Raw genomic sequence first — 20,452 nt, 5'->3', positions numbered from 1 at the left:
GACGTGTTTTATGTACAGAGACTGCTTGTTCCTATGGTATAATAGAATACAGTAAGTTTTTACACATTGCATGTTCGGAGTCTCCTATCCATCGATCACAGTTTAATAGGTTTTTTTTGCCATGCATAATGAAGGAATCAAAGATTTCCAACTGCTCAAAGCCATGGCGGGAGGTCTAGAGGACTTGTGTTGGATGATGTGCAATTATATCGTGGATACTAACCCACAAAGGCCTTAAGACTTGATGATCTCAAAAAAGATGAAACGTGAAGTTTAAGAAGCACTCCATCAACATTGTACTATATAGCACTGTGTGCTTACAATTGCTCATTTTGCCTTTCTACCCAGTTAATTCTTCTCATTTCCATTAGGTCTATGACATGTGATTAAACACAGACTAGCTGCAGCCTTCTAAGCTCTGTGTAGAAACAGGAGGTCAATTTTCAATACATGAGTCATCATTAGACCTATAATTCTACATTACTGCAAAGTGACTGGCACGGAGGAGAAGCGAAGCAGCTGGGTCAGGAAATGAAGATTGGCATGACTCATGCAGGGAAAAAGACTTCCTGTTTCTACACAGAGCTTAGAAGGATTCAGCTAGTCAGTTTTTAATCACATGGTGTGATAGACCTGAGAGAAAACAGAAGAATTAGCTGGGTAGAAAGGTAAAATGAGCAATTGTTAGGACACAGTGCTATATAATATTATGACTGCAATATACTAAGAGGATAAAAGCTTTGATGGGAGGAGGAGGAGGAGCGCTTTTTTAAGGGTTCCGAAACCGAGATAAAAAAAAAGCTAAATTAAAAATATTTGTGGAAATGGGATAAATCTGGAATGTGGCTTGTACTTGATTGAAGGACAGCAGTATATTTTTTTCATGAATGCAAAAATGTTGTTTGGAGTAATTTCTCCCAATTCCTGCCAGTATTAGCAATCCAAGCAATCATTACTGGTGATGTAGTTGTTAATATCCCAGTGCCTGGCACTTTCATCATATAAGTGGCTGAGAGGTGTCAGTTGCACCCAGAACCTAGTGATAAAAGAGGCCTAGAGATCCCTTCACTACATGAGGAGACGCCAGTATCAGAAATGTCTTGTACGGTAGAAGGACCATTACCAATGCTGCCTTGTGGCCCAGGAGCTGTCATCTCTCTGTAACTGAGCAGACTATACAGCAGATCCTCCAATATGTTTGTTCCAAATGTCTTCAAGATGCCATAAATCAGACCTTCACCAGTCATGAGGTCATGGTATATCCTGGCGACATGCTATCACTTTATAAAATATCAATAATCCTTTGATGTTCTCAGGTTGTGTAGATTAAGCTGAATTTGCTACCTCTCCAAATCTATTGTTCACTATCTTAGGCGAATAAACGCTTTGTAACTTCCTTCTCTCTCTCTTGGGCTTAGTAATTAGGGGCGTAATACGGCATGAAGCGTTATGTTTGAGCAGCTGCTTATACAACAATATTAGCAATGCCAAGTCCAAATTGGGAAAACTTTTACTGGGAAGTCTCTGAAATTGGAGCTGAAAAATGCGATCCTTATAATAGAAGGAGTAGGAGTTTGTAGCCTTCCTCGAGCTCCATAGGGTTAATCCTGAACTCAATACCGTTCTTCCCCCGCACTGTGAGTTGGCCTATTATTTCAGTTTGGCTTACTTAATTGGCGCACTGCCATCCGGAGTTACCAACTGAAGGGAACGCTTGGGCGCAGCAGCTGGCAGGAGACCCGATGGTGGTGTTTATGTAGTATTATGTTGGTGCCAGATGTAGCGGAGGAGCGTCTATTGTTACATATTCTGAGATGAATCCAGGTAATTAAAATGGGGACTACAATTGAAATATGTTTCAATCATAAAAGGAAATAGGTTGGCTTACCAATATTTTCTATGTTTCCAAATCTACAGAGGACTAGGGTTGAGCGAAACGGGTCGTTCATTTTCAAAAGTCGCCGACTTTTGGCAAAGTCGGGTTTCATGAAACGCGATCCGACCCCTGTGCGGGGTCGGCCATGCGGTACGCGACTTTCGCGCCAAAGTCGCGTTTCAATGACGCGAAAAGCGCTATTTCTCAGCCAATGAAGGTAAACGCAGAGTGTGGGCAGCGTGATGACATAGGTCCTGGTCCCCACCATCTTAGAGAAGGGCATTGCAGTGATTGGCTTGCTGTCTGCGGCGTCACAGGGGCTATAAAGGGGCGTTCCCGCCGACCGCCATGTTACTGCTGCTGATCTGAGCTTAGGGAGAGGTTGCTGCCGCTTCGTCAGAAGCAGGGATAGCGTTAGGCAGGGTCCATTAACCACCAAACCGCTTGTGCTGTAGCGATTTCCACTGCCCAACACCACCTTCGGTGTGCAGGGACAGTGGAAGCTACATTTTTTTTTTCCCCTCAGCGCTGTAGCTCATTGGGCTGCCCTAGAAGGCTCCCTGATAGCTGCATTGCTGTGTGTACGCCGCTGTGCAAACCAACTGCTTTTTTCAAAGCACAAATCCTCTTGTTCCTTCCTTTCTGCACAGCTATCTTTTTGGTTTGTACACACTTTTTATTTAATTTGTGCATCAGTCCACTCCTTATTGCTGCCTGCCATACCTGGCTGAGATTACTGCAGGGAGATAGTAATTGAAGGACACTCCCTGTTTTTTTTTTTTTTTTTGTGGGAGATTAAGATTGACATTTCTGCTAGAGTGCCATCTCTGTGTGAGCCATCTCTCACTCAGTGGGCCATAGAAAGCCTATTTATTTTTTTTGCTTGATTTGGGTTATAAAATCTACCTGAAAAAATCACTACATCAATCAGTGGGAGAAAAATATTGGCCTCAGGGCTTGTGTGCCACTCCTTACTCCTGTGTGCATCATCACTCACTCAGTGGGCCATAGAAAGCCTATTTATTTTTTTGCTTGATTTTGGTTCTAAAATCTACCTGAAAAAATCACTACATCAATCAGTGGGAGAAAAATATTGGCCTCAGGGCTTGTGCGCCACTCCTGACTCCTGTGTGCATCATCACTCACTCAGTGGGCCATAGAAAGCCCTTTTTTTTTTTTTTTTTTTTGCTTTATTTGGGTTCTAAATTCTACCTGAAAAAATCAATAAATCAATCAGTGGGAGATTAATATTGGCCTTTGGGCTTGTGTGCCAGTCCTAAGCGTGCCATCTCTCTCTCTCAGATAGTGGGCCATAGAAAGCCTATTTATTTATTTATTTTTTTATTGGGTTTATAAATTTTCCCTGGAAAAAAAAAAAAAAGTGGGAGATTAATATTGGCCTCTGGGCTTGTGTGCCAGTCCTGAGCGTGCCATCTCTCTCACAAATAGTGGGCCATAGAAAGCCTATTTATTTTTTTTTTTTTGGTTTTATAAATTCTCCCTTAAAAAAAAAAGGGAGATTAATATTGGCCTTTGGGCTTGTGTGCCAGTCCTAAGCGTGCCATCTCTCTCTGTCTCTCAGATAGTGGGCCATAGAAAGCCTATTTATTATTTTTTTTATTGGGTTTATAAATTTTCCCTGGAACAAAAAAAAAAAAGTGGGAGATAAATATTGGCCTCTGGGCTTGTGTGCCACTCCTGACTCCTGTGTGCGTCATCTCTCACTCAGTGGGCCATAGAAAGCCTTTTTTTGTTTAATTTGTTTTCTAAATTCTCCCTGAAAAAATCGTTTTATTTTCTTTGGTTTCTAAATTCTTCCTGAAAAAATCATTTTATTCTTTTTTTTTTTTTTCCTAAAGTCTCCCTGAAAAAAAAAAAAAAAAACAAATCAGTGGGAGATTAATATTGCCCTTTCTGCTTGTGTGCCAGTCTTGACTCCTGGGTGTGCCATCTCTCTCTCTCTCTCCAATTGTGGGCCATAGAAAGCCTATTATTTTTTTAGCTTGATTTGGGTTCCAAAATCTACCTGAAAAAATCACTACATCAATCAGTGGGAGATAAATATTGGCCTCTGGGCTTGTGTGCCACTCCTGACTCCTGTGTGCGTCATCTCTCACTCAGTGGGCCATAGAAAGCCTTTTTTTGTTTTATTTGTTTTCTAAATTCTCCCTGAAAAAATCATTTTATTTTCTTTGGTTTCTAAATTCTTCCTGAAAAAATCATTTTATTCTATTTTTTTTTTTTTTCCTAAAGTCTCCCTGAAAAAAAAAAAAAAATCAGTGGGAGATTAATATTGCCCTTTCTGCTTGTGTGCCAGTCTTGACTCCTGGGTGTGCCATCTCTCTCTCTCTCTCCAATTGTGGGCCATAGAAAGCCTATTATTTTTTTTAGCTTGATTTGGGTTCCAAAATCTACCTGAAAAAAATCACTACATCAATCAGTGGGAGATAAATATTGGCCTCTGGGCTTGTGTGCCACTCCTGACTCCTGTGTGCGTCATCTCTCACTCAGTGGGCCATAGAAAGCCTTTTTTTGTTTTATTTGTTTTCTAAATTCTCCCTGAAAAAATCATTTTATTTTATTTGGTTTCTAAATTCTTCCTGAAAAAATCATTTTATTCTATTTTTTTTTTTTCCTAAAGTCTCCCTTAAAAAAAAAAAAAAATCAAATCAGTGGGAGATTAATATTTACATTTGTGCTTCAGTGACAGTCCTGCGTGTGTGGCATCTCTCTCATTTGTTGCCACCAACAACAGAGTGTGTAACATTGTGCCTGATTTTCGTTGTGGTCTCACTCACCTGTAAAGGGGTAGCTAAATCATACTGAAGTTATAGCTCACCGTGTAATTTGTGTGACAGCAACAAATACCGTTAGTTTGTTTACGTTTTTAAAACAATGAGGAAGTATGGTGGAAGAGGTCGTGGCCGGGGGCGTTCATTGTCAGCTGGTAATTAGGGTAGTGGTGGAGCATCAGCTGGTCGTGGGAAAAAAAATATTGCACCTAAGTCTGGAGCTGTGGAGCCAGGTTCGTCGTATGGCTACACAAGGCCTCGAACGCTCCCTTTTCTGGGAGTAGGAAAACCGCTTTTAAAGCCGGAGCAGCAAGAGCAAGTTTTGGCTTATCTTGCTGACTCAGCCTCTAGCTCTTTTGCCTCCTCTCGTGAAACTGGTAAATGTCAAAGCAGCGCGTCGTTAGTGGATGTTCACGGTCAGGGACAAGTCGCTTCCTTGTCCTCTTCAGCAAAAACAACAACAGAGAAGAATGCAGCAGGCGACACAACGGGTTACTCCATGGAGCTCTTTACACATACCGTCCCTGGCTTAGAAAGTGAAGCAGTTAACAGTCCATGCCCATTACAAGTTGAATCTGACATGGAGTGCACTGATGCACAGCCACAGCCAGACTACTATGCTGGTCCTTTGACTCAGACCACAACATTGCCCTCGCAGGGTGCTGATCAAGAATCAGACCCTGATGAGACTATGTTGCCCCATCACGAACGCTATACCACCGACCGACACGGTGACACAGACGAAGTTGCACACGAGCTACAAGAAGAGGTAATAGATGACCCAGTTCTTGACCCCGATTGGCAGCCATTGAGGGAACAGGGTGCAGGCGGCAGCAGTTCTGAAGCGGAGGAGGAGGGGCCGCAGCAGGCATCAACATCGCAACAGGTTCCATCTGCCGGGCCCGTATCTTGCCCAAAACGCGTGGCAAAGCCAAAACCTGTTGGAGGACAGCGTGGCCATCCGGTTAAAGCTCAGTCTGCAATGCCTGAAAAGGTATCCGATGCTAGAAAGAGTGCAGTCTGGCATTTTTTTAAACAACATCCAATTGATCAGCGCAAAGTCATCTGTCAAAAATGTTCAACTACCTTAAGCAGAGGACAGAATCTGAAAAGTCTCAATACAAGTTGCATGCATAGACATTTAACCACCATGCATTTGCAAGCCTGGACTAACTACCAAACGTCCCTTAAGGTTGTAGCACCCTCGGCCAATGAAGCTAGTCAGCAACGCAACATCCCTTCCGGCAGTGTAGGGCCACCATTTTCCGCACCACCTGCAGTATCTGTGCAGGTTTCTTTGCCAGGCCAAAGCAGTCAGGGTCAGGGAATCACCAGTTTCATAGTAGGAAACACTGCATCTAGGGCACCGGTGGCAACAATACCATCTCCCACCGTCTCTCAGTCTGCCATGTTCACCGGCACCCCCGCTAGTTCCACGATCTCCAGCTCTCCAGTCCAGCTCACCCTACATGAGACTATGGTTAGAAAAAGGAAGTACTTAGCCTCGCATCCGCGTACACAGGGTTTGAACGCACACATAGCTAGACTAATCTCGTTAGAGATGATGCCCTACCGGTTAGTTGAAAGCGAAGCTTTCAAAGCCCTGATGGACTACGCTGTACCACGCTACGAGCTACCCAGTCGACACTTTTTTTTCCAGAAAAGCCATCCCAGCCCTCCACCAGCATGTTAAAGAGCGCATCGTCCATGCACTCAGGCAATCTGTGAGCACAAAGGTGCACCTGACAACAGATGCATGGACCAGTAGGCATGGCCAGGGACGTTACGTGTCCATCACGGCACACTGGGTAAATGTGGTGGATGCAGGGTTCACAGGGGACAGCAAGTTTGGGACAGTTCTGCCTAGCCCACGGTCTAGGAAACAATTGGTTGTAGCCGTTCGCACCCCCTCCTCCTCCTCTTCGTCCTCCTGCAGAAGCGAGAGCTCGTCCACAGACCGCAGTCGCACAACCACTCCATCCGCAGCTGCCACTGTTGCACACCAGGTCTCCCATTATGGGGCAGCTACTGGCAAACGTCAGCAGGCTGTATTGGCTATGAAGTGTTTGGGCGACAACAGACACACCGCGGAAGTTCTGTCCGAGTTCTTGCAGAAAGAAACGCAGTCGTGGCTGGGCACTGTAGATCTTGAGGCAGGCAAGGTAGTGAGTGATAACGGAAGGAATTTCATGGCTGCCATCTCCCTTTCCCAAATGAAACACATTCCTTGCCTGGCTCACACCTTAAACCTGGTGGTGCAGTGCTTCCTGAAAAGTTATCCGGGGTTATCCGACCTGCTCCTCAAAGTGCGTGGACTTTGCTCACATATCCGCCGTTCGCCCGTACACTCCAGCCGTATGCAGACCTATCAGCGTTCTTTGAACCTTCCCCAGCATCGCCTAATCATAGACGTTGCAACAAGGTGGAACTCAACACTGCACATGCTTCAGAGACTGTGTGAACAGAGGCGGGCTGTTATGTTTTTGTGGGAGGATACACATACACGGGCAGGCAGTAGGATGGCAGACATGGAGTTGTCAGGTGTGCAGTGGTCGAAGATTCAAGACATGTGTCAAGTCCTTCAGTGTTTTGAGGAATGCACACGGCTGGTTAGTGCAGACAACGCCATAATAAGCATGAGCATCCCCCTAATGCGTCTGCTGATGCAAAGTTTGACGCACATAAAGGATCAGGCGTCTGCAGCTGAGGAAGAGGAAAGCCTTGATGACAGTCAGCCATTGTCTGGCCAGGGCAGTGTACAGGACGAGGTAGCGGGCGAAGAGGAGGAGGAGGACGAGGAGGATGATGGGGATGATTATATTTTTAATGAGGAAGCTTTTCCGGGGCCACTGGAAATTGGTGGCGCGGCAAGGCCGGGTTCTGGTTTTTTGAGGGACACAAGTGACGTGGATTTGCCTGAAACTGCCCCTCAACCGCAGATTTGAGAACTGGAACTTTGGCCCACATGGCGGATTATGCCTTACGTATCCTCAAAAGGGACACACGCATAACTAAAATGATGAATGATGACGATTACTGGTTGGCCTGCCTCCTTGATCCTCGCTATAAAGGCAAATTGCAAAATATAATGCCACATGAGAACTTGGAACTAATATTAGCAACCAAACAATCAACTCTTGTTGACCGTTTGCTTCTGGCATTCCCTGCACACAGCGCCCGTGATCGTTCTCACACGAGCTGCAGGGGCCAGCAGACCAGAGGAGTTAGAGGGGCAGAAATCAGAAGTGGCGTTGGCCAGAGGGGTTTTCTGACCAGGTTGTGGAGTGATTTTGCTATGACCGCAGACAGGACAGGTACTGCAGCATCAATTCAAAGTGACAGGAGACAACATTTGTCCAGTATGGTTACAAACTATTTTTCATCCCTTATCGATGTTCTCCCTCAACCGTCATTCCCATTTGATTACTGGGCATCAAAATTAGACACCTGGCCAGAATTGGCAGAATATGCATTGCAGGAGCTTGCTTGCCCGGCAGCTAGTGTCCTATCAGAAAGAGTATTCAGTGCTGCAGGTTCAATACTAACAGAAAAAAGGACTCGTCTGGCTACCCAAAATGTAGATGATCTAACCTTCATTAAAATGAACCACAACTGGATTTCGAAATCTTTTGCCCCACCTTGCCCGGCTGACACCTAGCTTTCCTATGAAAAGGTCTTGCCTGTGGACTATTCTGAATGCCTTTTCCAATCTCGTAATTTTCTGCATCTGATTGTCCAGCATACGACATGTTTACACCTCACTAAATGGCCAAACTCCCCACACGGGGCCATGGTATCGACACTTGGCGACAGCACCCGTGAGAGTGCAGTTTGTCTGAAGAGGTGGGTGAGCCCGCTTTTGGTCGACGGCACTGCCACTGGGTCCCTCCTAGTACAATAAAGTGTCTCTGGCGGTGGTGGTGCGCACCCAACGTCAGACACACCGTTGTAATATGAGGGGCCCTGGGCCTGTACCGCAGGCCACAAGACAGTTTCCCCCCACCTCAGCTCAAACAGTGCTCTACCACTTGCAAAATTATCTCACAGCTCCACCAATGTTTAGTCTATGCGCTGACATCCTTCAATGCCTGCCACTGACAATACCATTGTATTGACATTTTTGTTATGTTAGGCCTTCGATGCCTGTCTGTGGTCACTCCTTCCACTAGGCCTCCACTGACCACACCACTGCTGCCCGTGTACCCCTGTAACCAATTTAAAATTGCCTACAGCCATGTGTTATTATTTTAGGCCTTCGATGCCTGTCTGCGGTCCATTCTTTCTACTACTACTACACAGACCAGGGCACTGCTGCCCGTGTACCCCTGGAACCAATTTAAAATTGCCTACAGCCATGTGTTATTATTTTAGGCCTTCGATGCCTGTCTGCGGTGACTCCTTCCACTAGGCCTCCACTGACCACACCACTGCTGCCCGTGTACCCCTGGAACCAATTTAAAATTGCCTACAGCCAGCCCAATTTTTTTATTTTAGGCCTTCGATGCCTGTCTGCGGTCCATTCTTTCTACTACTACTACACTGACCAGGGCACTGCTGCCCGTGTACCCCTGGAACCAATTTAAAATTGCCTACAGCCATGTGTTATTATTTTAGGCCTTCGATGCCTGTCTGCGGTGACTCCTTCCACTAGGCCTCCACTGACCACACCACTGCTGCCCGTGTACCCCTGTAACCAATTTAAAATTGCCTACAGCCATGTGTTATTATTTTAGGCCTTCGATGCCTGTCTGCGGTCACTCCTTCCACTAGGCCTCCACTGACCACACCACTGCTGCCCGTGTACCCCTGGAACCAATTTAAAATTGCCTACAGCCATGTGTTATTATTTTAGGCCTTCGATGCCTGTCTGCGGTCACTCCTTCCACTAGGCCTCCACTGACCACACCACTGCTGCCCGTGTACCCCTGGAACCAATTTAAAATTGCCTACAGCCATGTGTTATTATTTTAGGCCTTCGATGCCTGTCTGCGGTCACTCCTTCCACTAGGCCTCCACTGACCACACCACTGCTGCCCGTGTACCCCTGGAACCAACATCAGAAAATATAAAAATAAGTATTTTGCTTATAAAAAAGAAAATACTGGAGAGATATCAAATGCAGACATTTTAACATTAAAAACAAACACATACAACAAAAATCTGGTACAGTACTAAAAATGGCCACCAGCTACAATAACTTTCTCCTGCAAGTAGTTAACTGAAAGGTTTTTTCAATTTTAAACACAGATATGGCATCCACCGAGTGTTGTCCTGTCGCGTCTTCTTTATATTATTGCCAAGAAGATGCAAAACAATGAAAATAATAAAATCATTATTTACCAAAAAAATAGAGTAAGTCAAAACCACATTGCAAATAAACATTCATTACAAATAAAGAAGCAGGGCGCGTCCGAGGGTGAGTATATACATAATAAGAATATAATCACCCTCGGACGCGCCCTGCTTCTTTCCGACAGCCTTCCTTCCTAAGAAACAGCCCTTCCGTGGTGTAGAGAGAGGGTTTGTTACACTCCAAGGTGTTCCCCAGGTTGCCTTTCCTGAGCTTCGATCTTCCGGCTCTCGTTTAGTAGTTGTTGGAAACTACACTGCATTGGGCCTACAAATTGGGTATGGGGTGTAGAGAGATGGTGTGTTCCACTCCAAGGTGTTCCCCAGGTTGCCTTTCCTGAGCTTCGATCTTCCGGCTCTCGTTTAGTAGTTGTTGGAAACTACGCTGCATTAGGCCTACAAATTGGGTATGGGGTGTAGAGAGATGGTGTGTTCCACTGTAGAGAGATGGTGTGTTCCACTCCAAGGTGTTCCCCAGGTTTCCTCGCCAATGCTTCGATCATCATGCTCTCGTTTAGTAGTTGTTGGAAACTACGCTGCATTAGGCCTACAAATGGGGTATGGGGTGTAGAGAGATGGTGTGTTCCACTCCAAGGTGTTCCCCAGGTTTCCTCTCCATTGCTTCGATCTTCATGCTCTCGTTTAGTAGTTGTTGGAAACTACGCTGCATTAGGCCTACAAATTGGGTATGGGGTGTAGAGAGATGGTGTGTTACACTCCAAGGTGTTCCCCAGGTTTCCTCTCCATTGCTTCGATCTTCCGGCTCTCGTTTAGTAGTTGTTGGAAACTACGCTGCATTAGGCCTACAAATTGGGTATGGGGTGTAGAGAGATGGTGTGTTACACTCCAAGGTGTTCCCCAGGTTTCCTCTCCATTGCTTCGATCTTCCGGCTCTCGTTTAGTAGTTGTTGGAAACTACGCTGCATTAGGCCTACAAATTGGGTATGGGGTGTAGAGAGATGGTGTGTTCCACTCCAAGGTGTTCCCCAGGTTGCCTTTCCTGAGCTTCGATCTTCCGGCTCTCGTTTAGTAGTTGTTGGAAACTACGCTGCATTAGGCCTACAAATTGGGTATGGGGTGTAGAGAGATGGTGTGTTCCACTGTAGAGAGATGGTGTGTTCCACTCCAAGGTGTTCCCCAGGTTTCCTCGCCAATGCATCGATCATCATGCTCTCGTTTAGTAGTTGTTGGAAACTACGCTGCATTAGGCCTACAAATTGGGTATGGGGTGTAGAGAGATGGTGTGTTCCACTCCAAGGTGTTCCCCAGGTTTCCTCTCCATTGCTTCGATCTTCATGCTCTCGTTTAGTAGTTGTTGGAAACTACGCTGCATTAGGCCTACAAATTGGGTATGGGGTGTAGAGAGATGGTGTGTTACACTCCAAGGTGTTCCCCAGGTTTCCTCTCCATTGCTTCGATCTTCTGGCTCTCGTTTAGTAGTTGTTGGAAACTGCGCTGCATTAGGCCTACAAATTGGGTATGGGGTGTAGAGAGATGGTGTGTTACACTCCAAGGTGTTCCCCAGGTTTCCTCTCCATTGCTTCGATCTTCCGGCTCTCGTTTAGTAGTTGTTGGAAACTACGCTGCATTAGGCCTACAAATTGGGTATGGGGTGTAGAGAGATGGTGTGTTACACTCCAAGGTGTTCCCCAGGTTTCCTCTCCATTGCTTCGATCTTCCGGCTCTCGTTTAGTAGTTGTTGGAAACTACGCTGCATTGGGCCTACAAATTGGGTATGGGGTGTAGAGAGATGGTGTGTTCCACTCCAAGGTGTTCTCCAGGTTGCCTTTCCTGAGCTCCGATCTTCCGGCTCTCGTTTAGTAGTTGTTGGAAACTACGCTGCATTAGGCCTACAAATTGGGTATGGGGTGTAGCGAGATGGTGTGTTCCACTGTAGAGAGATGGTGTGTTCCACTCCAAGGTGTTCCCCAGGTTTCCTCGCCAATGCTTCGATCATCATGCTCTCGTTTAGTAGTTGTTGGAAACTACGCTGCATTAGGCCTACAAATGGGGTATGGGGTGTAGAGAGATGGTGTGTTCCACTCCAAGGTGTTCCCCAGGTTTCCTCGCCAATGCTTCGATCATCATGCTCTCGTTTAGTAGTTGTTGGAAACTACGCTGCATTAGACCTACAAATTGGGTATGGGGTGTAGAGAGATGGTGTGTTCCACTCCAAGGTGTTCTCCAGGTTGCCTTTCCTGAACTTCTATCTTCAGGCTCTCATTAAATTGTGGTTAAACGGAACAACTGCATTTGGCGTACTAGTTGGTTTGGGGCCTACTATCGGTGTCTGCCGCTCCTTGCTGTTCTCCTGGTTTCCTGTCCTGAAATTCCGTTTTCAGGCGCTCGTTAAGTAGTTGTTAATGTTAGACTGCATTTGGCCTACTAGTTGGGTTGGGGCCTACTATCGGTGTCTGCCACTCCTTGCTGTTCTCCTCCACTGAACAAAGCTGTGCCGCCTGTTTACTACTGTTGCCAATTTTGAACTGCATTTCGACTACTTACTGATTTGGGCCTACTCTCTGTGTCAGCCTTTCATTCCAGTTGTCCTCCACTGCAATGCCCCCTGATTAGTCCTGTGTTACCAATTTTGAACTGCATTTAGCCCACTTTATTCTTTGGGCCTATATCTGTGTTTCCTCCTCATCCTGCCCATTGCCCAGCCAGTGATAGATGAGTCTGCTGGTACATTGACCCATAACACAACATTTCCCGTGCACGCTACACTGCAAGATTGTGACCCTGCTGAAAGTCAGGTCCCCCTTCCCGCATACCATACCACCTTACACGGGGACAAACAGGAAGGTGCAGATGAAAGTGCAGGTTCCTTCATCAGGTGGGGGGAGGAATACTAGTTGGCGACGTCACTGGCACAGGGCCTCTCATGGTACGCAAAAGTGTTGCTGCCGGTGGGAGGCGCCCCCGCCGTGCAAACACACCGCTGTACTTTGAGGGGCCCTGTGCCAGTGCCAATGCCAATGAGTGGGCCCCCCCTGCTTGCTCAGGTTCACAGCACTTGCAAAGTTGAAATACTTACCTCTCCCTGCTCCACTGCCGTGACGTGTTCCAGATTTCCTGGGCCCACTAATTACTTGAACCAGCCCTACCCACCACAACTTTAGCCAAATGACCCCCAATTTCAAATGCCTTCCAATTATTATAAGGTAAATTACGCTTGACAAGCTTCATTAAGAAGAATGGATGGTTTTGACATTAAAATGGGCACTCTAGGTGTTTTCCTGGCCCCCACTCACTGCCGACTATGCTGCCCCATTGACTTGCATTGGGTTTCGTGTTTCGGTCGATCCCGACTTTACGTCATAATCGGCCGATTTCACTCGACCCGACTTTTGAGATAGTCGGGTTTCGCGAAACCCGGCTCGACTCTAAAAAGGTCAAGGTCGCTCAACTCTACAGAGGAATTGTAAGATAGAGAACATGAGATGCTGAACCCTCCTGCCAGGTCTCCTTACACCATCCTCCCAACTTCTCTGCACAGAAACTTCACAACATATGCGGAGCTACAGTTCTCAGACACCAGCTTTCTTCCTACACAATATCCTGATCAGAAATCACTTGAGGATAGATTAAGGTTGCTACTTGTTAAAGTAAAAAAACTATATTAACTCCTTCACTCACAGGCATTTTTTAATTTTAAATTTCTTTGCAATTCCATTTTTAATCTTCCCTTTTTCGAGAAGTCATACTATTTTTAGCCAACATAACTATATGAGGACTTGTGTTTTTTTAGGCAGGACAAATTGTAGTTGTGAATGCCAATATTCATTTTACCATGAAATGTGAGAAATATTTTATATCGAGTAAAATGGAAAAAAAAATGCAATTCGGACCATTGTTTTTTGTTGGTGTTTTTTTTTTGCTATTTTTTTTTTAGTTGTTCATTTTGAGTTAAAAGTAACCTGGAAACATGATTCTCCATGTCACTAACATTACTGTTACTAAACATGTATACCTTTTTTTTATTTAAGTGGTAAACAATATCCAGAATTTTGTAAAAATAAAAAATTGGTTTGTGTCATCAACCAGAACTTTTTTATTTTTCCGTTGATGGGTCTCCATTAGGGCCTGGGGTTTGTAATACTTTTTATTGCATTTATTTTAGAGTGTTGCAGTGACAAAAGATGTAATTCTTGCATTTCACTTTTTTTTTTCTCTCTTTGACGTTTGCCATTTTGGTTAATTCATTTTATTTTTAATAAATTGAACTTTTTGGACATAGCGATACCAAATATACTTATTTTTTATTATGTATTTGTTATTAATGAGAGGAAAACATAATGAGATTAAAATATTAACTTTTTAAATTATTATTTTCATATTTAAGCAAAACCCTTTTTTTTAAACTTTTTTGTCTTTAGGGGATTTGAACCTGTGATCTACCACATTATTACAGTATACAGACAAAATGACATTTTGCCATGAAGGTCAGCCACAGGCTGCGCTTTACAGGAGGTCAAAAATAGCAGCTGTGGGAACCTTCAGCCTTGGCTGCCGATGACCCATTGGTATCAGTGGGAAATAAGCCAGTGCACACAATCATGTAACAGCAAGATTCCGGCTATGTATTACAGCCGGCATTACCGGCACTTGACGTATTATTACATCACTTTTAGGGAAGGGGTCAATAATCTCTCAGCGTGGGTTGCTAGTTCATTATGGTCTTATACTCTTCTAACTTAAAATTATTTCTAAACTTTATCTTACAAGATACACAATCTGCTGAATATCAATCTGTAAATTGCTTTATTTTAAATGGTTTTGTCTTACTGTAAGGAGATGCACATGGTGCCCATGTTCCCCTTTGAAGAAACTAATTTATTGTTGTAAAATGTTATGGGATGTAATGTGACGTATGATGTATAGTAAGAATTGCAAAGTGCGTTAGCATTCGGTATTAGTAATATTGATAATGTGTGTAGTTTGACCATAGGAACAGTTAGAGTTAATGTTTGGGACTAGCCCAGAGTGGGAGGAGCGGAGTTGAATGGAAAGTTACAATTTCCTGTCAGATAGTGAGATAGGGCTTTGAGTGCATAGAAAAAGAACCTAAGGACATTGAGAACAGTATTGCACTCTGGGGTGTCTCTAAAGTGAGAGGAGACCAAAGGAAAGGGATAGCAAGGACCATAACAGAAGTGACTAAGAGACAGAGTGATTGCTATGAGACTGGTCCTGAGAGAGGATGACTAGCAGAATAGTCCAGAGTTTATAACTCTTGAAGGTAACGGGCTTAAACAGGACTGAGAACGTGAGAGGAGTAGAAGGTTCCGGGCGTTCCAAAGCGTCAGAGAGCTTGAATTGGAGTCTGGTCATACAAGGACCGTGAGGAGAAAGAAGATGCGGAACTGTGCATGTTCATAAGGCTATGTAACCGCTATCTCTGTTATACAGTATTCTCCCTACCAAGTTTCTGTTCAGTACAATGTATACTTTCAAATGGTGGTTTTCCTTATTGAACTGTGAAACACCTGGTCCTGGCAAACCAGCAACATTGGTTAGGTGCGGCCTGCACGGGCGTAGCGCCCTCACAGCCCAAGTCCACATACTCAGCCAGGACCCCTCTTTCATGTAATGTGACGGCAGGGGTGCCGCTATCATGGGGCAAGTTGAGCCCTTTGCTTCAGGCGGCAGTCATCACTGAAAGACAGGGGGTGGCAGAGCGGCGGTCAGAACACCTGGTGCCGACTCTCCATAATCCCTGGCATTTGCTGTCACTAGCGCGCCCCTGCTCACAACCCACAGTGTGCAATATCAGCTGGTCATCCCTGCACCTTGGCTGCTCTGTGCAAACAGGACCTGTGATGAGGTCACATGAGGGGAGGAGTCAGGGGTCACATGATCGGGACCTCCATGGATTGCAGGACTCTGCTGTGTTGGTTGCCATGGTAAGTGTGTGTATGAGGTGTATGGAGCGGAGCCGTGTGTGTATGAAGTGTATGGAGCGGACCCGTGTGTGTATGAGGTGTATGGAGCAGAGCCATGTGTGTATGAGGTGTACGGAGCAGAGCCGGGTGTGTATGAGGTGTACGGAGCAGACCCGGGTGTGTATTAGGTGTACGGAGCGGAGCCGTGTGTGTATGAGGTATATGGAGCGGAGCCTTGTGTGTATGAGGTGTATGGAGCGGAGCCGTGTGTGTATGAGGTGTATGGAGCGGAGCTAAATGTGTACGAGGTGTACGGAGCGGAGCCAAGTGTGTATGAGGTGTACGGAGCAGAGTCGGGTGTGTATGAGGTGTACGGACCAGAGCCGGGTTTGTATTAGGTGTACGGAGCAGAGCTTTGTGTGTATGAGGTATATGGAGTGTGGCCATGCGTATATGAGGTATATGAAGCGGAGCCGTGTGTATATGAGATTTATGGAGCGGAGCTGAATGTGTACGAGGTGTATGGAGCAGAGCCGTGTGTGTATGAGGTGTACGGAGCAGAGCCGGGTGTGTATGAGGTGTACAGAGCAGAGTCGGGTGTGTATGAGGTGTATGGAGCGGAGCCGTGTGTGTATGAGGTGTATGGACCTGAGCTGCATGTGTATGAGGTGTACGGAGCGGAGCTGGGTGTGTATGAGGTGTATGGAGCGGAGCCAGGTGTGTATTCAGTGTACGGAGCAGAGCTGCATGTGTATGAGGTGTACGGTGCGGAGCCGGGTGTGTATGAGGTATATGGAGCAGAGTCGGTTGTGTATGAGGTGTACGGAGCAGAGCCGGGTGTGTATTAGGTGTACGGAGCGGAGCCGTGTATGGAGCGGAGCTGAATGTGTACAAGTTGTATGGAGCGGAGCCATGTGTGTATGAGGTGTACGGAGCAGAGCCGGGTGTGTATGAGGTACACGGAGCAGTGTCGGGTGTGTATTAGGTGTACGGAGCGGAGCCGTGTGTGTATGAGGTATATGGAGCGGAGCCTTGTGTGTATGAGGTGTATGGAGCGGAGCCGTGTGTGTATGAGGTGTATGGAGCAGAGCTGAATGTGTACGAGATGTACAGAGCGGAGCCATGTGTGTATGAGGTGTACGGAGCAGAGCCGGGTGTGTATGAGGTGTACGGACCAGAGCCGGGTGTGTATGAGGTGTACGGAGCAGAGTCGTGTGTGTATGAGGTATATGGAGCGGGGCCATGTGTATATGAGGTATATGAAGCGGAGACGTGTGTGTATGAGGTTTATGGAGCGGAGCTGAATGTGTACGAGGTGTATGGAGCGGAGCCGTGTGTGTATGAGGTGTACGGAGCAGAGCCGGGTGTGTATGAGGTGTACAGAGCAGAGCCGGATGTGTATGAGGTGTATGGAGCGGAGCTGGGTGTGTATGAGGTGTACGGAGCTGAGCTGCATGTGTATGAGGTGTACGGAGCAGAGCTGGGTGTGTATGAGGTGTATGGAGCGGAGCCAGGTGTGTATTCAGTGTACGGAGCAGAGCTGCATGTGTATGAGGTGTACGGAGCGGAGCTGGGTGTGTATGAAGTGTATGGAGCGGAGCAAGGTGTGTATTCAGTGTATGGAGCAGAGCTGCATGTGTATGAGGTGTACGGAGCGGAGCCGGGTGTCTATGAGGTGTATGGAGCAGAGCCGGGTGTGTGCGAGGTGTATGGAGTGGAGCCGCGTGAGCACGGAGTGGATCCGCGAGTGCAAGGTGTACGGAGCGCAGCCGCGTGTGTAGGAGTAACTATGTGTGGCCATTATACAGTATGGAGCACCATGTGTGGCCATTATACAGTCTGGAGCATCATGTGTTGCCATTATACAGTATGGAGCACTGTGTGGCCATTATACAGTATGGAGCATCATGTGTGGCCATTAAACTGTATGGAGCACTGTGTGGCCATTATACACTATGGAGCATCATGTGTGGCCATTATACAGTATGGAGCACTGTGTGGCCATTATATAGTATGGAGCATCATGTGGGGCTCATACTGTATGGAGCAATATATGGGGCTCATACTGTATGGAGCAATATATGGGGCATGTTATTCTGTATAGGGCGCTGTGCAGTGCCCACAATATTGTATGGAGCAATATATGGGGCTCATTATACTGTATGGAGCAATATATGGGGCTCATTATTCTGTAAGGAGCACTGTGGTGCCCAGAATACTGTATCGAGGACTATACTGTCTGATTTATGACCTATTGTAGAATGTACAATAGTTATCATTCATGTAATGTATGGGGGGACTGTGTATGAGATGGGAGCCCTATAGGGGGGGCTGTACTGTATATGTGTTTGGGGGGGCGCCGTTTTGAAGTTCGCCTCAGGCAGCAGTGTGGCTAGGTTCACCCCTGTGTGTCGGTGCATAAGAGACGAGTACCTCGCCAACAGCTACGTTACATTACTGTGAAAAGTGGCGGCAACTATGGCTCTCCCTGCTGTCTATCTTACTATCTACTACCTGCAGTCAAGTGTAATCCATCTCTGGCAGCAGAGAAATCAAGACATAGTACAGGAAGTGTAGCGGGTCTTCGTCTCTCTTAGGCTGGTTTCACATTTGCATTTTTTGCCGTTGCGTTTTAGTGCAAAAAACGCATGCGTTTTTTTTTCCTATACTTAACATTAAAAACGCATGCGTTTTTGCATGCGTTTTGCCACGTTTTGCCGCCGCATGCGTCATTTCTATGCATGCGTTGTGTTGCAGAAATGCAACATGTAGTAATTTTTAGCTGCGTTTTTTTGCGGCAAAAAAAAAATGCATGCTTTTTTTGCGGCAAAAAACGTATTGCTGTCTATGTAAACGCATGCGTTTTTAAGCACATGCGTTTTTAAACGCATGCCTTTTAATAGAAAAACACAAGAATACACACTAATAAGCCAACCCCCAACCCTAACCCTAAGGGATCCTAACCCTAACCCTAACAGGATCCCTTAGGGTTAGGGTTAGGATCCCTTAGGGTTAGGGTTAGGATCCCTTAGGGTTAGGGTTAGGATCCCTTAGGGTTAGGGTTAGGATCCCTTAGGGTTAGGGTTAGGATCCCTTAGGGTTAGGGTTATGATCCCTTAGGGTTAGGGTTAGGATCCCTTAGGGTTAGGATCCCTTGGGGTTAGGGTTAGGATCCCTTAGGGTTAGGGTTAGGATCCCTTAGGGTTAGGGTTAGGGTTAGGATCCCTTAGGGTTAGGGTTAGGATCCCTTAGGGTTAGGGTTAGGATCCCTTAGTGTTAGGGTTAGGATCCCTTAGGGTTAGCGTTTGGGTTAGGGATAGGGTTAGGGTTAGGATCCCTTAGGGTTAGGGTTTGGGTTAGGGTTAGGGATAGGGTTAGGATCCCTAGGGTTACTAGGGATCCTAACCCTAACCCTAGCTATTTCTGTTTATAGTGGGTTTTCTTGTTGATTTTGATGATTGGCAGCTGCCACACACTTCTCATCATGCGTTTCAAAAACGCAAATGCAGGAAAAAACGCATGTAAACGCGTCAAAACACTGCGTTTGTATTAAAACATGCAAAAATGCATGCGTCTAAAAAACGCAGCGTTTAAACGCGTTTAAATGCGTTTTTTCACCAAATGCGTTTGCGTTTAAACGCTGCGTATTTAAACGCAAATGTGAAACCAGCCTTAGCCTGGTCTCCTGTCTGTCAGACAGGCTTTAAGTTCGGGGTAAGCAAGCCAATGGACAATGACAAGAGCAATGAATACTGGGAAGTCATAAAGGAGAACAGCTCACTTCAAAACAGTGAATGGCAAGTTACAGTCCATGGGAATCCTAACAGTTCTTGGACATATTGGACTAGTATGAGAACCAAATGCAGCTTTAACTGTTTGTGGGGAATGAGGGTAGCAGGACCATGCATATTTACATTTTTTGTGTGAAAGGACATGTAGACTTTAAAGTGGTGCTCTGCTAAAAAAATAAATTCCACAGTGGGATGTCAGGGGGTTAAAACAGTAAAAGATTGCATACTCTCTCCTGTCCCCTTTCACTTATCCTTCCACAGAAATACTGAATTCCTCTGGTCTTTGCCGGGCCACGGGCCGTGACATCATCGACTACCAGTGACCTCTTTAAGCAGCTTGGATTTTTTAGGTGGATTTGGTGGAAATATGTACATCCTCTATTAATACATATAAGCTATACAAGGCTTGTACATTATTTTATCTACATCTAAAAGTTGTGATTAGATGTTCTGTACTCCGAGAATCATACTGCATGATTACAAGTTTAGTTGAACTTCTGTAACAAACTCTTGAAACAGTTTTGTGCAGACATCTGCTCCCGTCATGAAGCAGAAAAAGGACAATAAAGTGTAAAGGAGATAGACACTTTCCCATGTCTGTGATTTCTGTACATTACAGATCATAATGGATGTATTTACCCTCACAGATGTCAATCACGCCTGTCAACTATTAGTTCTGCTGTAGGAAATCCTTAGAAAATGATGTGTTTAGCATATAGTATGTGTATAGCGCTCAGAATGCAGAGCTAACATGACAGG

General features: G+C 45.7%; 1 protein-coding gene across 1 annotated transcript in view; it reads right to left on the bottom strand.

Annotated features, from left to right (window-relative positions):
- The window catches only part of MEGF10 (multiple EGF like domains 10), a 184,247-nt gene that overhangs the window by 112,748 nt on the left and 51,047 nt on the right, over positions 1–20,452 (bottom strand). The gene's annotated exons all lie outside the window — the stretch shown is intronic.

Source organism: Ranitomeya imitator, chromosome 1, assembly GCF_032444005.1.
Source record: "Ranitomeya imitator isolate aRanImi1 chromosome 1, aRanImi1.pri, whole genome shotgun sequence".
NCBI classification, from domain to species: domain Eukaryota; kingdom Metazoa; phylum Chordata; class Amphibia; order Anura; family Dendrobatidae; genus Ranitomeya; species Ranitomeya imitator.
Note: the sequence above shows the minus strand (reverse complement) of the source record. Positions and strands in the feature narration are given on the sequence as shown.